The sequence below is a fragment of the Pinus tabuliformis genome, chromosome 1_1 (assembly GCF_031772625.1).
Source record: "Pinus tabuliformis cultivar Carrire ecotype Pingquan chromosome 1_1, CPIR1, whole genome shotgun sequence".
NCBI lineage: Eukaryota > Viridiplantae > Streptophyta > Pinopsida > Pinales > Pinaceae > Pinus > Pinus tabuliformis.
The window spans coordinates 874,925,593-874,939,534 of record NC_142297.1 but is presented as its reverse complement, the minus strand read 5'-3'; the positions used below and the strand labels follow the sequence as shown (position 1 = coordinate 874,939,534).

The following is a 13,942-nucleotide window of genomic DNA, read 5'->3' as shown; positions in this document are numbered from 1 at the left end:
ATAAGACGTAACATTCCATTGCCAACTGTAAATACACTTTCAGATCTAGAAGAAAGACTTGTGTCATTGAGAATTGCATTTGCACAAATCAGACAATGGGGATATAGGCGATCACAAATTGGCTTAACAGGATCAATTATCAATGTACCAATTCATATGGACGTTGTGCAAAAAGCATTGCCACAATATGCATTTTGTCAAATTTACAGGTTCTGAGAAAGCCGCCAGTGAAAGAGCAAACTAAGCCATTGAATATAACTCGGAATATCAGCTTCCAACGACTCTTGTCTTCTTTATCATCCTAGACAGCATAAGACAGATGGATGCAAATGGTCACTACTGTGCAGCATGTAGGCCAGTGAAGAAACTAGCCCCATAGCTATTTTGTTACTATGTAATATTTGCATCCACTGTGAAATAATTTACGGCTGAGAGTACTTGCCTGCCTTGAGCGACTAATATGAATTACTGCTTTTAACGTTTAAAGATCGATTTATATGAATTATTGGTTTTAAGATTTAAAGATATTTTTCAGTCTAGGAAATTAATTTTTCAGTCAAGATTGAACAGAATGTTTATTTGTAGTTGAGCATTATTGAAAGGGCTGAATTCGATCACTTTGTATCTCCAAACCCTGTTCCTAAATGATTTTGTGCATTTCTGTTTAGCATCTTCATTCAAATAAAGCTTCTTTAAGTTCATAATGGTTCTTGTCATACCTGGACAGATGGATGCATATGTTTGCTGCAGGATTAGCACGTTCCTTAACGACAAAAGGAGGTTGGTGTTTGGTAAGGTAGGGTGGAAGAAGAGCAATCTTCATTTTGCACCTACCTTCCGTGGTTACCAATTTTGGGTGTTGTTGTCACTCCAGATTTCTTTGCTGGATAGGCCAAGCAAGCAGACTTAGCATACTTCATGTATATGAACGGATATATTTTGGTCACGTAATGCCCAGGTTTGTAGCGAGGCCACGGTGAAAAGGGTGAGTGAGAATAAAAGCAATAACAGTGAATTTTGGACACCTGGAAACTCATCCTATATTATATATCGGATTCCACATCTCACATTCTTTCTTTCTGTCAACTGAAATCTCATCTTTCTACTGGTTTTTTTTTAGCCCAACGCTGTTTTTCACGTCCCCAGTTCGAATCTCCTCAGCTCAAGTGTTTGGTGATTGGCATATCGAAGCAAATAGAGCTCGGTGATGCATTGATCGCTGGATTGCATGTGTGTATCTTGTGGGCGCCGGGGCGGTGAGTAAACCCGATTTGCGGAAATGGGTGACAAGGCTGCGACTCTGGAAGCCATTAACAAAGAAGCTGTGGATTTGGTAAGGAGGACTTGAATGCCTTTTGAGTCTTTTACCAGGTGTTTCTGTGGAGCTTTGAGATTGATTTTGTGAGGTTTGTTAATGCAGGAAAATATTCCCATCGAGGAGGTTTTTGAGAATTTAAGATGCAGCAAGGAGGGTTTGAGCAGCCAAGCTGCACAGGAGAGGCTCACTATATTCGGATACAACAAGCTCAAAGAGAAAAAGGTAAGGGTAGCTTCGACATATTTCTAATTTTGAGCTCAGTTCCGGAGTTGAGCTGGGATTTGAGATCTACGGGGAATGAATTTCTAAAGTTGTTTGAGCCTTGAGGTATGCAGAGTAAAGCAAATTCTTTGGTTCTACTGTGAAGCGATTTCTTTCACGGTTAGAGATATGAACAGGCACCGTGTAATTTCCATGGCTTATATCGTTCTTTAAATAAATACGTTTTCTTAGCTTGGTCAGGCTTATACTGCAACATCAAATCTTTAAGCTACAGGAAAGTATATTGCCTAGGCTTCTGATGAGGGATCCTTTGTCATAGCTTATGCCAAGAGGTTCATGCACTTGGGGTTTATGCGGAGTACTTGAACATTGTCAAGAATTGCTTAAATTTAACTCCATGACTTCTTTTGGGTGCGCAGGAAAGAAAATTTCTCAAGTTTTTGGGTTTTATGTGGAACCCCTTATCATGGGTTATGGAAGCCGCAGCTGTGATGGCCATTGCTATGGCGAATGGAGGAGTAAGCATCATACACTTCTAATTCCCCTCGTTGATTCTATTATAAAGTAGCTATCAAGCTTCATTGCCAATATCATGTAATTAGTTCTATATATTTTGTCGGCACAGTCGCTGCACTCATCATTTTTCTATCTCGGGTTATTCGTCTCTTTGCAGTCTTAGTCATTACTAGTGATTTGTCTTTCTCGTTGGTAAAAAAAACTATTGATATACTGCTAATGCCATATTTTCTCTATTTTTGAAAACTCTTGGCTATTTACACCACAAATATCATGTTGTTTGTTCTATTTTTTTTTCTATGGTGTTTTCTTCTCTGCAAGGGCTTTTCCTAGTCGAGCCTACAATGTGTGCATTCAGTCTATCAAACATGTCTGTCTGCATGTCTTGACTCTTCAACATGATTGGATAATATACCCCCATTGATCAATCCATGAACTAAACACATATCTTTAAAGTTTGGCCATTCCTTTTGATAATTGTATTTTTTTGGCAAATTGGTGATGGTTATTCTTTTGTTTTTTCATCATTAATAATATTTGCTAGTATTGTTGTTAATTTTGTGTTTTCTGTGTTCGTTTGATAGTAAATAGTAGTGTGGCATTTGGTCTCTCCCATTGGATATCGTTCCCCTCTATTGTATTTTTAGAAGTTCACAATATTACTTCATCCTTATGGTTCCTGTGCATATTATCGGAAAAGAAGATGACTTCTTGTTCTACCGTGTCACAATATTTCTCTCTTGTAGCCAGTATCAGTCAGGGCATACCCTATCCGCTCTTTTTAATTCAGGCTTTAATCATGTAAATTGTATCTTTGCAGTGAAAACCTCCTGACTGGCAAGATTTTGTTGGTATTCTAACATTGCTTGTTATAAACTCTACCATAAGTTTCATAGAGGAAAACAATGCTGGCAATGCTCCTGCGCCATTGATGACTTGGCTGGCTCCAAAGAGCAAGGTCTGTTCACTATCTTTTGTATGAGTGGCAGCCCCGATATTTTCAGTTTTCTATCCTTGGTTTTGCGGGGAAGCATGCAATTGGATGTTCAGAATCCTCTTAAGATCATGGGTGCTGCAGTTTTAAATTCCTTAGTCAATGACTTAAGACTTTGAACTTAACAGGTTCTCAGAGATGGACAATGGAGTGGAGAAGATGCAGCGATGCTTGTTCCTGGTGACATAATCAACATCAAACTTGGAGATATTGTTCCTGCGGATGCGCGTCTTCTTCAAGGAGATCCTTTAAAGATTGATCAGGTCTTAACCCAATCCTTTTCTTTACTTCTTATTTATGATTACAAGTGCTGGAATTTTCGGTATGCTTTTATATGGTTTCTGGGATTAACTTCGACTGTTTTGGTACTTTTCCTGAGCCACGTTTTATGACAATATTTTTGAATGTGTGTAGTCTGCCCTCACTGGTGAGTCATTACCAGTAACAAAGGGTCCTGACGATGGGGTTTATTCTGGCTCTACTTGCAAACATGGTGACCTTGAATGTGTTGTCATTGCTACTGGGGTCCATACCTTTTTTGGTAAAGCAACACATATTGTGGACAATACAAACCAAGTTGGCCACTTCCAAAAGGTTGCTATTTATTCTGGACTTCTGATTCTTTTTTTGTCCTTTCTCTTATTTCATAAATACATAATTTTTGGTGATACTGCAGTTGTACCAAATTGGCTAGTTAGGGTCCATGGTAATATTGGATGATCCAGTACTGTTAGTTTCCTTCAAACAAGTATCAATTACTAATTGTTTTCATGAATAGGTTTTCACGAAAGGATATGACAAGGATGTTGTTGTCCTGATAGCTGCAAGAGCATCCATAACAGAGAATCAAGATGCCATTGACACGGCAATTGTTGGGATGCTTGCGGATCCTAAGGAGGCAAGTATTTTTTTATGTCATCATATTAAATTTTAGTTGATAAGCAGGCCTATGCTTATTTTACTGATTTGTATCTTTTGTTGTGGGTTTTAATATCCATGGATGTAAAAGGCGCAGGCAGGCATTCAAGAGGTCCATTTTCTTCCTTTTAATCCAACTGAAAAGAGGACAGCTCTCACTTATATTGACAATGAAGGGAAAATGCATCGAGTTAGTAAAGGTGCTCCATAGCAGGTATTGTTCTTTGGATGTTTGGCCTTCTTCATTAGGCTTGGTAATGGGTTGTATTGTTTAGAAACTGCTTCAAAACTTATTTGTACACATTCTATTAAAACTGAAATGACCAAATACTTTCTGCTAGATTCTTAACCTCGCACATAATAAGCCAGAAATTGACCGGCGAGTTCATACAGTTATTGACAAGTTTGCTAAACGAGGACTTCGCTCTCTTGCAGTTGCATATCAAGTTAATAATATGGCTTCTTTTGCTTTATCCGTGGGCTAAATCTTCCCAGTAAGTTCTTCTTGTTGATTATGTATATCTTTATAGCTATCTCAAAATGTTTGTAGGATTGATGCCTTTTTTTGATCCCCCACGCCATGACAGTGCTGAAACAATCACAAGGGCTCTTAATCTTGGTGTAAATGTCAAAATGATCACAAGTATGGTGATGTTATGGTGTCATCAGTTTCACTACTGTTTTTGTAATGCAACGAGCCGACATTTAACTATTTACTTGCAAATGTTCATTAGGAGATCAATTAGCTATTGCCAAGGAGACAGGTCGCCGACTGGGCATGGGTACAAACATGTATCCATCATCCTCTTTACTAGGTCAGGACAAAGATGAATCAATTGCAGCTTCGCCAGTTGATGAACTGATAGAGAAGGTTGATGGTTTTGCTGATGTTTTCCCTGGTGAGCAACAATTATCTTTCACTTCTGTGTTTTTTCAGATACCTTTATTTTTTCATTTCCTTAATTAGTGTTTGATTCCATATCCTTCCTGATTTTGACTGGTCATTGCAGAGCATAAGTACGAGATTGTTAAACGATTGCAGGCTAAAGAAGGCAGACATAGGAATTGCTCTTGCTGATGCAACTGATGCAGCAAGAAGTGCTTCTGACATAGTCCAATCAAGAAACTGGCCCCATAGCTATTTTGTTACTATGTAATATTTGCATCCACTGTGAAATGATTTACGGCTGAGAGTACCTGCCTGCCTTGAGCGACTTATATGAATTACTGGTTTTAAGGTTTAAAGATCGATTTATATGAATTATTGGTTTTAAGATTTAAAGATATTTTTCAGCCTAGGCAATTAATTTTTCAGTCAAGATTGAACAAAATGTTTATTTGTGGTTGAGCATTATTGAAAGGGCTGAATTCGATCACTTTGTATCTCCAAACCCTGTTCCTAAATGATTTTGTGCATTTCTGTTTAGCATCTTCATTCAAATAAAGCTTCTTTAAGTTCATAATGCTTCTTGTCCTACCTGAACAAATGGATGCAAATGGTCGCTGCTCTGCAGCATGTAGGCCAGTCAAGAAACTGGCCCCATAGCTATTTTGTTACTATGTAATATTTGCATCCACTGTGAAATGATTTACGGCTGAGAGTACCTGCCTGCCTTGAGCGACTTATATGAATTACTAGTTTTAAGGTTTAAAGATCGATTTATCGATTTATATGAATTATTGGTTTTAAGATTTAAACATATTTTTCAGTCTAGGCAATTAATTTTTCAATCAAGATTCAACAGAATGTTTATTTGTGGTTGAGCATTATTGAAAGGGCTGAATTCGATCATTTTGTATCTCCAAACCCTGTTCCTAAATGATTCTGTGCATTTCTGTTTAGCATCTTAATTCAAATAAAGCTTCTTTAAGTTCATAATGGTTTCGTTTATGTTGTTTGAAAATGGCAGGAGCCCCCCCACCTCCAACATAAGCGAAAAAGCATACATATTGCCCTTTCAATCTTGCTTGGTATCACGGGCATTGAATGCCCAAGCGTTAGGAAGCAAATTGAAGTAATAAAAGGATTGAATGACAGTCCATTTATTCCTTGACCTCTGCCTCCCATCCTCTCCAGACTTGGGACAATTTCTGCTAGGCCAGCTTTTCCAAGTTCTGCAATTCAGTCCAGCTCCTGCTTGATGCAATCCATTTGCTGTTAGCTGACTTGCAATGTGCCTGCAGACCCCGGCAGGGACTACTGCCACGGAAGTGGCTCCTTGTTAAAATATATATATATATATATAGATATATATATATATAAATTTATTTTTAAAATTAATATGATATTAAATTATTTAATAATTTTTTACCTCAAAATTTTACTAATTTATTGTTTTTTTTATCATAAAAAGTTTAAAATACACATATTTCTATTTTATTTATAAAAAAATAAATTGTATAAATAATTTTAATATTAAAAATAAAATTCCATATTTTATGTACAAATATTAATTTTAGCGTTCAGGCATTTACAATTATACATACTTTTTTTTTAAATAAAGATATATTTATGTTGTTTATGAAAATTAAATTTTCTTATTTTTATGAATTTTTAAAATAAAATATATAATTTTTAAAAATTTTATGCTAACTTCAACTTCTTTCTTCATTTTTTTTTGGGCCAGTAAGAAAAAAGCATGATGATATTTTATAGGCAAAACTATATGACAATACATAAAATCAACCATCTAAAGAAAAATGATAATGATCATCCCAGATCACTTGATAAAGAGGATATGGTGTTCTGATCACCATCCGAAGCCCAGGATAGAAAAGATTAATACAGTTTAAGAGACATTTTCAACATATCTTATATCTCTAAAGAAGCTATATCATCTAAACATATACAATGATGACTGTATGCCACATTCTCTCAATGTGCAGCAATGAAAAGATTATAGACATATATAACAAAATTACAAAAAAGAGGGTGAACGGGAAGAAAGTCCTTTAACCCAGATATGGAAAGTCCCCCATATAAGAAAGGGTTCTTCTCCCAAGTGATCTCTAGGTACCATTTGCCAATCGATCCCAGTAAACCTTTCTTTGATAATCTGTCTGCTTCCTTGTTCAGGTTCCTTCCAATATGTTGGATTGTGGAGCAGCCGTGTAATTGCCATAGAAATTCGATCCTTTCCAGCCATCCCTGAAGCATGGGGTTGTTGATGGATGCCCTCCCCATGACTTGATCAACTATAATCTTCGAGTCTCCATATATGTGCAAAATGGGGTTCCCAAGGAAGCTGTTGAACCATAGGAGCCCCCAGAGTGCTAATGCTTCAGCTTTGGTATTGGTACCACTACCACTATTCCAGTAGACCCTGTATGACAAATCAACGGTCATAGCAATCCAAAATCCACATGCACAGGTGTTCCATTGGCAGTCCTGTCAAAAAACCCCATAGGGTATATGAATTGTACATTATTATGCATTTGAGGACTGATATTAGTGCATGATGGCTGTACAGAGAAAATTGAAAGATTGGTGGAGATTCTTTCAATGACCAAAGAGAAATCTTCCCTACAGTTCTGGAATATACTTTGTTCCTCCAATTCCAGATTGCCCAGAAGAGAAAAAGAGGAATGGCCCTCTAGGCAATTTTTTGAGTACTCCACCATTTTAATGAGTCCCTGATGCAGGTGTGTTGAATGTATGGGAAACCAAAGAGGGAAGCAATCTTTTTCCATACCTGAGTAGTAAATTGGCAGTGCAGAAAGATGTGATCATTATCTTCAGTATCATTTTTGCATATGGTGCATATTCCGGGGCCATGCCAATTTCTTTTCTGCAGATTCTCCCATACTAGATTTCTGTTATGATATACAAGCCATGTGAAAAGTATAACTTTTATAGGAGCTTTAGTTTTCCAGAAGGCGTATAGAGTTTGATGATCCCCCTGTCTGGCGACCATATTTGATAGAGTATAATATGTGTCTGCAACTATAATGTTATCAGTTGCCATTCTACCCGACCATACAATTTTGTCCTGTGTTCTTGTGTGGCAAATGCCAAGATGCTTCATTATTGAAATAGTATGAATCCATTCCCATTCCTTTTGGCCAGTGAACCCCAAATCCTGGGCTTTTTTCCATATAGGGAGCGAACCATGCCACCCATTTATAACTTGGCCCCAGAAAAAATGCCTCGCCCATTCAGGTGTTGGATAATACTCTCAAAGATGGTGAAATCCATTCCAACACCCAAGATTGGGTCTATGCCAATAAGAATGCGATTTCCTGATTGAAATTTCCATGCGAGTTGGTGGATAAAAAACTTTTCGACTTTCAAGAAACTTAGCCAGATGGTCGATCCTTGTTTGATACCAATGGTGCCATATCTATACCAAATGTTGAAATCTTTATTCTTTAGATACTTGTGTTGGATGATCTTGCTCCATGTGCCAGCTCCAAATAAACCCCTCCAGAGGGATTTTATGAGCAATGCCCCACCGAAACGATGAAGGTCCATGATTCCCCAACCACCCATACCCTTTGGGAGAGTGATGTTTGATAATTTGGTCAAGTGATATTTTTTCCCATTGTGGCTCCCCCCCAGATGAAGTTTTCCATGAGACAGTTTATATTGTTAATGATGGAGGTAGGGATACAAAAGAGATGAGCCCAATAGAACCCTAATTGTGACAGAACAACTTGTGTGAGGATAACCCGTCCCCCTAAAGACAGGCATCTAAACTCCCACCCAAAGATTCTTTTGTAGAACCTATCAGCAAGCCATTTCCAATCAACGGTTTTGTAGCAAGTGGGTTTGAGACGATAACCAAGATATTTCAAACCATTTTGTATAGGCCTTGCCTGAATACTAAATAAATCTTTGATATATGCAACAGTCTCCAAGTCAGATTGTCCATAATATAAAACATATTTATTAATATTCATGTGCAACCCAGAAGCATTTGCAAATCTACTGAAAATGTGAAAAAGATATAACCAAGAAAAATGACAGAGCATACCCATTATAAGGATGTCATCAACAAAAAGGTTATGTGAAATGTTGATGTTATTTCCCAGCTTCAGTGGCTGAAATTGATCCTCCAGGACCGCTTTTTTAATATGCAAACTTAGACAGTCCATGACCAGAATGAATAATAGAGGGGATAGTGAACATCCCTGTCGGAGACCCCTGCCAGCCCGGAAGAACCTTGTAGGGTACCCATTGATAATGACAACATAGTTTACATTATCCACACAGGCCATGATCCAGTTAACACATCTGGGCTGTAAACCAATCTTGATAAGGACGAGTCGGAGAAAACCCCAGTCTAGGTAGTCATATGCTTTTCGAAGATCAATCTGTAGTATAGCAGCTTCAAGATGTTTGGTGTGAATCGAGTGCATACTTTCTTGTGCATTTGCCACAGCATCATGGATGAGTCTACCCAGAAGAAAACCATGTTGTTCTGGGGTGATGAAGCGTGAGAGAGTTCTGCGCATACGCCCAACAATAGTCTTCGATATGATTTTATAAATGACGTTGCACAGAGAAATAGGCCTGAAGTCAGTGAAACCCTTTGCAGAGTTGTTTTTAGGAATGAGGGCGATATATGTGGAAGTTATCTTATGATGGATGAAGCCCATGGTCCTGGATTCCTCAATCATGCCCAGAAGGTCAACTTTGAGAGTTTCAAAAAAGTGTGAAAAGTTCGATTGTCCATCCATCAGGACCAAGACTTTTATCACTCTTAAACGACTTAAGAACGCCCAAAAGTTCTTCTTCATAGACTTCCATAAAAAAATCATCATTTTTCTCAGAATCATACATGATTGGGTATGGATCAGTACCCCAAACCATGTCTTCAGCAGAAATATTTTCATTGTTGCCATAAGCCATTTGGAAAAATTGTACAACAACATCACTGATCCCCTCTTGAGTCTGGTGTAAGTGTCCATCAGAGTCCGTAATCTCCCATATGGTATTTATATTACGACGATGGTTAGCATATCTGTGAAAGAATTTTGTATTGCGGTCACCTTCCTTCAACCATAGCGCCCTGCTCTTTAATCGCCATGTGGATTCTTCCATTGTAAGGATCTGCTTCTTCCTAAGTTCTAGTGATTGTATATTTGAGCAGGAAGATAATGAGTAGACATGGAGGAATGGAAAGAGTCCAGATTATTTTGGATATCAACAAGCTCCTTTCTGTTGTCCCTGATTTTCTTTTTTCTGCCAGTGTTTGACAGTTCCCCGGAGGGAGTCAAGTTTCTCCAGAATGTTGACCATGGGAGAGGTCCCAGGAGCAAAGTCTGCCCCAAGTTTCCAGCACCAGTTTATTAAAATCAGGGTCCCCCAAGACTGTTCTATTGAATTTGAAGGGGATGCCCGTGCGTAGTTCCATTTTCCTCCATTTAAGAGTGATGGGTCTATGATCCGATATGAAGTTACTGATGATGTTTACCCGACATCCCCCAAATGGTCCAACAATTGTTCATGGATCAGAAATCGATCCAGTCTCTTTGCGACGTATGCCGAGCTAGTGCGCCCATTATCCCAAGTAGGGGAAATTTTGGTGGGGCAAATGTCCACAAAGTTGTTCATGAGAATGGCATCCTATATTTTCCCAGCAAGAGGATCAACTTTCTTGAAACATCCCCAAACTTCATCCAGATAGATAGTGTAGTTTAGATCCCTTGCTATGATGAGCGACTCTAGGTCCATCAAGCCAGAAGATAAGAAACAGTCCCAGAAATTCCCTCTATCTCTGTATGGGGCGTATATGTTTAGGATATGAACACGGCCAAGCAGGCCATGAATGTTGCCTTCCAGCAGAATACCAACGAAACATTCATAGGCCTTTATATTGATCTAGCTGGGATCCCATAAGGCCACCAGACCACCCAGAGACCCACAACAGCAGTAGCAGATATATACCAGTTCAGAAACATTTTCCGAAAGTATTGGACAATGCAGGGAACATTATGCATAGTTTCTTGAATAAGAATAATGAAGGGCTGTAAAGACAAAAAAAGGTGTTTGAGGGCTAAGTATTTTGGGGCAGTCCCCAGACCCGGATATTAAGGGAGATAATGCACATCATGGGAGATCTTTCTCAGGCTGTCGTGCTCTAAGGGCCTGTGAGGGGGAGATGTCAGCAATGGGGATGTCAACCAGAAATTGGTCCATTGGGGAGGAAAATGGATTTTTATTGGAGCATCCCCGAAAATGACAACTACCACAATTTTGTTTTCTTCACACAATAATGTTGCCCGCCGAGGTAGCGATGATGTGGGGAGATGATTGACCCCCAGGCTTGTGGATAGTGAGGCTATGGAGATCAAGAGTCTTCCTTTATAAGAGGAAGTCCCGGTCGCTCCTGACAGAATTTGTAGGCAAAGCTGTTGGTGAATTTGGTGGAGTAATGCTGAGACATGGACCTTTATTGTTTGACTGACGGTGAGGTGGTGCCAAGGGGCAACGTATGCTACATGTGAGGTGGACGGTATGTCCGGATATGGATGCGGAGCTGTAAAAGGAGTTGGAATGTTCTGACTAGTGGTAGGCTCAGGTGGTGGATGACATATGAAGGTTGGCAGACCGTCAGAAAGAGGAAAGTCTGATTTGGGAGAGACATTCGAGGATGATGGGATACTAATGGGCGATGAAACTATTGAATCGAAAGCATGTGGAAGATGGGAATTTTTATGCGAATGCATACCTGGATGATGTAGTTGATGATTATGTGGCATAGCCCATTTTCCATTGAGGCTCTATCGACCTGTGTCAGAGTGTGACACCATGGCACCATTGTAGCATCTTCTGCCATGAAAGTGTCCACCAAGTCAAAAAGGGCATTGTTCACGCATATGACCAGTTCTGTGATAGAAAGAGCATCTGAAGGGTACCCCCAATAGTCTAGCCTTTGCTGGAGGAAGGTGTCGCCCCAATGAAGTTCAATGTGATCTGGAAAGCCACCACGATAATCCTTCTCAATGAGAATCCAGGCTACCCTCTTGTCCTGTGCCCCCAAACAACGTGGGTCAACATAGATAAATTTGTCGATGGCATTGCCAATATCAGTGAGTTCCTGTTTGGTCCATAATTCAAGTGGAAGACCTGGTAACTTGACCCATACCAGTTTGTTGGAAGGTGTATTGCGAAGAGGATTGTACCCTATGTACCATTTATGGAGGGCAAGGAAGCTTTTCCATGTATCCATGGGATGGCTTTAATTTTCTCCAAGTCCTCCTGACTGAGAAAATGAAAACTGTACCATCCCTTCAATAGCCTCACAACCATAGGAAAGTACCCTAGCATAGACTTCCACTTCTTGTCAATCCATTTACGCATCTCAGAGTCTTCCATCTCCAAGAAATACCAGCTACCTACTAAAGCGCGTTTTTGGAGACTGTTAATACGGTCCACCAGTGTATCACTGTCCAAAGCCAAAGTCGGAGGTGGTGGAGCAGTTTTTATGGAGTGGTGTTTTGAACGACGATGATGGAGTGCATGCTCACCACCCATCTGATCAAGAGGCGCGTGAGTGAAATCTGGCATACTGTCATCACCCAGGATAGTACGCCATGCATCAAGTGATCGGGGACTATTTTGGCGGACGTGGACAACACTACCAATACGGCGGGATTCAGCTTCCATGGTGGCAGGAATAAGTGTCGAGCTGGCAGATACGTCAGAGGTATAATCTGCCATGGGCTTGGTTTTCGAGGAAAGAGTGAAGTATAACTGAGTGGACCCTGACAAACTAATAAAGGTAGGCAGGCCTGATGAGAGGGGGAAAAGAATGTCTGACGCAATGAAAGGACCTCCAGCTTTGGGATCACCAATTCACGAAGAAAGAGGCGATACGGGAGTGTGCAAGGTACATAAAATATTTAGAGTCGGGAGGTCGAACGTCATCAAGTGAATAGTCCAAAAAGGGTAAAATAATAAAAAAATTGACAAAAGGAATTATACACCAGATATGGACAGATGTAATAATAAGTATACACCTGGAGATGCGTCCGGATAACGCATTGGTTTAAATGATATGCGATGACAGTTATAGTCGATACCACCCTAAACCCGCCGAAAAATGTAAAAACCACCTGGGAAAAAAAAAACTAGCTCACGGACTGAGAGAGCCGAGAAAAGAACTGAGACGTCGAAGGTGGCAGGCTATGGCAGAAATTCACCAGATGATGTGGGAAGAATCAATCCATACATAATGGAGAATACAACCAAAAAAAGTAACGCTACTTCATAGAGACATGGTCTATAGTGACCTAAGCACTGAATTTAGAACCTGAAATTCAAATAGCAGCAGTAACACCAGCTGCAGACAAACCACAGATTGCATAAACGAAACCCGCATTGCTTGCAGGGTCTGGAGATAATTAGGTGGTTTGAAAAATTGAGCCACGATAGGATATGAATATTTATCTAGTTTGAAGTTAGCCTAAAGGTGGAGAAACCTGATAAAATGTCCCTAAAGGCTTGAAACCCCCACGTCATATGGAGCTTGAAACCAGTGTTAATTTTGCTAATTCAAACTAATTAAAAAAATTACTAATTTTTTTGACTACATTTGTAGGGGTTAAATCACATTCTAAATTGACTTGTAAATGTTTTCCTTACATTCGTTATCATAGAAAATCGTAGTGTCCTTCAAGAACATTCAATGTTTAAGCCATTAAACTGAAAGCTAAAAATTGACTGAAAAGTTGATAAGTTGTTGGTCAATATAAGGGGGTTTGGATTTGCCCAAACCAAAAGATCCTTGAAACACAACATTCAATAAAAAACCCTACCATTGTCTTGCTACAAGAAACTATGATGACTAAAGAAAAGGCCCTGGAGATTTTGCTAAAGATATGTCCTTCATGGGCAATTTGAGCCTTAGTGCACATGGCAATTCTGGTGGGCTCTCCATGATGTGGGATACTAGGCATTTCACATTCAACGCCTTCAGGTCCTGCGCAGTGATAATATTGACCGGTTTCAACAGAGGTTCATTCCACCA

General features: G+C 39.4%; 1 pseudogene; it reads left to right on the top strand.

Moving 5' to 3' along the window:
* Positions 1 to 978: 978 nt before the first annotated feature.
* Positions 979 to 5,125, top strand: LOC149217109 (plasma membrane ATPase 1-like; annotated as a pseudogene).
* The last annotated feature ends 8,817 nt before the right edge of the window (positions 5,126 to 13,942 follow it).